This window comes from Otolemur garnettii, unplaced genomic scaffold, assembly GCF_000181295.1.
Source record: "Otolemur garnettii isolate 467f Iridium unplaced genomic scaffold, OtoGar3 scaffold00013, whole genome shotgun sequence".
In the NCBI taxonomy this organism is placed as follows: domain Eukaryota; kingdom Metazoa; phylum Chordata; class Mammalia; order Primates; family Galagidae; genus Otolemur; species Otolemur garnettii.
Window position 1 is genome coordinate 7,141,779 of NW_003852408.1, and position 4,303 is coordinate 7,146,081.

The following is a 4,303-nucleotide window of genomic DNA, read 5'->3' on the forward strand; positions in this document are numbered from 1 at the left end:
TACTCAGATGTTCTCACACAGGGATGCAGGGGGCCCCCTGAAGGCTCTGTATTCCATGGTGCACATGTCACCCAAATAACCTTCCATAAACATAATTTTCATCAAACCTCTTCTGAGTGTAAAATCCTCCAGAGACCCCTGATACCTAGCAACAGACCCTACTCTCATTCATATTTGTTTTTCATATTTCGATGGACTATTCTCTGATAGGCGTGATTGTAGGCACTGTGGAAAGAGGGGATTAAGGCACACTCTCATCCTGATACCCAGGGTCTAAAAAGTCTACTGGAAAATCTTGAATTTCAGTGACCTTGACATTTTTTCCTTCAGTTTCCTAATAAGACTTACTCTACAACCTACCATCACAATCCAATTGCAACTTATCTCATTGCATTTCAAGTACTCACCATTCTGCTTTTGATGTGTTCTCACATGTTGTTCTGTCAGATTAGATGACCCCCCACTCACCAGAGTAGATAAGTTTATCCCCATCTTATCTATTCTGTCTTTCAAAGTCCTACTCTTCACCTTCCTGGAATGTGGTACCCCTCCTGAGTGTCTTTTATTTATAGCATCACTGGGGATGTTGGTGACTATATTAGTTATCTATTGTTTTGTAGCACATCACTCAAAAACCTAATGACTTAAAACAACAGACATTGAAAATACTGCCATTTCTGTGGACAGGGAATATAAGCACAGGTTATGATCAAAGTATGAAGGCTCGAGTGGGAACGATCTGCTTCCAAGTTCACTCAACATCTTCACCTGCAGCACTTACTTCCCCATAAGCTGTTGATTAGAGATTCCACCAATTTCTTTCCACCTGAACTCCTTCTTAGAGCTTCTCCCCACCTGGCAAGCTGTTGCTTCAAAGCAAGCAAGAGAGCAATCAGAATGCCAGAAAGGGAGGAGGTGGTGGCCAGTTAGAAGTCAGTATTGTGGACTGGTATTGTGTACCCGCTCACCTTCTATCACTTTACTGCACACTCTTCATTAGAAACAAGCTCTTGGCAATCACCAGCACTGAAGAGGAGGGATGGATATTGGGGAATGAATACCAACACTGGGGGACCCTGCAAGCCATGTACGCATATGCAAGTGACCACCAAAATGATGTGATGACAGTGACAACGACAGCAACGATGAGAACGGCAAGTATAATGATAGTTTACATTTTTGAGTCTAATTTTTGCAAGCACCAGGCCATTTCCTTTTATCTACTCTGTATTTAACCAAGAAGCAATATTATATGATAGACAGTATTATATTCTTCATTTAGTTGATGGACTAACTGAAAAAGAGAAGGTGGTGAAACTTGCCAAAGTTTTCAGTTGTAAGAGCCTGCTCGGTGGGGGCTAGTGCACATACAAATCAGCACAAAATATGAATTATAAGCTATGCAGTCAGTAATTAATTATATAACCCACCATTACATTGTTTATTATTTAATCCAAGCCAGTTGTATGTTCCTTAATGTATTGCAATCTTTTGGAAAGAAGCAGATTACTTATATTTATTCTGTTCCTGTTCCATGCTATCCTTGGTAATACTTAACATAATTCAACTTAAAAGAAATATAAATTCCATGTAGCTCCCCTATACAGGATTCCTTGCATTAAGCTAATGTAATTAGTTTCATTGTAAGCACAGAACAACAACATTGGTTAACAGGATCCAGGTTTCCAAGAATGTGATTTTGGGAAAAATCACAAGAAGTGACATGGAAACAGACCTGCAATATTTAAAAAAATTAATTTCCTTTTAATTAAAAATAAGTATTATGTGTGATTATGGGATCCAATGTAATCTGAAGCAAAAACTTTGAGTGATCTATTGCACTGCATGGGACCACAGATAATAATATTTTTGTGTATGTATTTAAAATTGCTTAAATAATAATTTGTTGATGTTCTCACTACAAAAACACCTGGCTGAGGTTATGACTATGTTAGCTTAATCTAATCTTCCTATAACGTGGATGAATATCTCAAACATCACATTATACACCATAGACTGATCGTATTTTTCAAAGTTCATTCTCATTTGTCTCAGTACAAAGGAGACATCTGGCCATTTAAAAAAAGTAAGTGAATATGAACCTTGTTAGGCCTTTTGTGGTTTTGAAACAAAGACCTGAAAAAGTTTTATTTTTGGAAAGCTGTGGACCAAACATTCTGTTCAGGACCTGGTGATAAGGGAATCTAAGAACCTCATTATTCTCTCTCTTTTTTTAATTTCAGATTAATAAGAGGGTACGAATGATTAGGTTACAATGTTTGCATTTAAGTAAGGTCCCTGTTGTAGCTGAGTCCTTCTTTCCCTCCCTCCATTTTTTACAATTATCAACCTTGTTCTTGACCCTGTGCTCAGTCATTAGAATCCAGAATTTAAAGATGTAATTCATAACTATGAGAATTATTAAGTAAACAGAAAGTGACTAACCTGGGAAGCTGTAGACTGTCTGAGTTATAAAGGGAAATCTGGGGAAAGTGAGAACTCCAAGTCTACAGGGGAAAGAGCAGCAGCTTCTAAGAGGAAACACTGGGTAACTGATGGGACCCGAAAACTACAGTCTCTCTGTGTTTTCTCTAATAACAAATTTAGATTTCAAATGTAAACAAAGGAAATAACATAAAAACAGTGAAATAAATATCATTCAAATTTGCACGAAAATGACAGTATAAGACTCAGTCTAACTTCTCCACCCTGCAGCAAACCCCTGCCCAGAACTAAAAGTGTTAAACTGTACGTTTACATATCATGAACTGTGGTAATAGACACGTGAACACAGTCACCGCGTGACTTGTGTCCTGGGTTTGCATCCATCCTGAAGCTGAAAGGCATTTGAAGTGAGGTGGGGGTGGGGTGAGGCCAAGAGTCTTCAAGAAAGCTACCCCTTCTTGAAGGGGGGGAAATCTATGTTGGATAATTGATTGATGGAACTATTGCAAATATGTAACAGAAATGTATCAAGTACCTGCTACCTGCTAAGATGAAGGCCTGGAGGATGATAAGACTCATCTCTAGCTCACAAAGATGATATTTGGACTAGATAAGCAAGTAACGTATTATATGATGTGATAAATACAGATTAATAGTAGACAGGGACTCTGAGTGCACCCAAACCACTGTTAAGTTTTATCGCCAGACCTGTCATGTCTCCTTCTCTTACCCCCTGAACAGTTATGAGAATTCTAAAGGTACAACTTTACCTTTAATGACAACAATTTAAGAAGTATGATTTTACCCTTCACTTTTTTTCTCTTCAGATGTACCCCCCCCCATTCTTTCTAAGCTGATTTTCCCAACACCTTCTCACCTAGTCTTCTTCTTCAACTTTTGACCATTTCTCTCAGAGTCCATTTTCTGCAAAGCAAGCCAGATTATCCTTTAAAAATATCAATCACATTTTGTGACTGTGATGCAATTATTTCAATCTCTCTGATGCTTGTTCACAGTCTTTAGAAATCCTCCCCTCGGACTGAGGCTGACCCCTCTCCGTTTCCCCAGCCTCCTCTCTGTCATCCACTCCAGCCTTATAGACATTTTGATTTTTGTCTTTTGATTATGCCAATCTTATGACCATGCAAGAAAACTTTTCTTCACATCTGTGTGTTTTTGGAGGGCTGGCTGCTGTGTGTTTTTGGAGGGCTGGCTGCTGACCATCATTAATACATTGACTAAAAGGCGGCTTCATCAGAGCGTGCTCTGGACCACCGTGTCCCACTTCTCATGCCTCACTCTCTTTCACTGGTTTGTTCCATTTAGTTTTCAAGAACTTCTTCCAGACTAGTGAAGAATCATCTTGATTGCCTCCCTGCTGCTGTTAGTGAGACCATGATATCTATGGACCTCACCTTTTTTTTTCTTTTAACTACTGTGTATTGACTCCACCTCAGTCCCTGGACATAATAGAGGCTTAATATGTTTAGCAAAGGAGGAAATGATAATTTCAAATTTAACAGAGCAAATTCTAATCTTATTAAAACTGTTCAATTATTATAATAATTCTGTGGGGTTTCTGATCCTCTGTGTGCCTTAATTTCTGTGTGTTTAACAGTGGTAAGTATTATGCTTCTACAAAACTGTCACAAAAATTATGTAAGATAATATATGGCTAACGCTACACAGCTGTATACACAAGGTCTTATCTAACCTGTCTGAGGAAGATCTTAGTGCCTGTTAAGATGCTACAATCATACATGAATTATTCAGTGTGCTGAGACATCTCCCACTTTGGGGTAGCTTTTCTCCATCAGTTTTTGTGAGTTAAGAAAGCTACCACTGTATGCTCCAAACT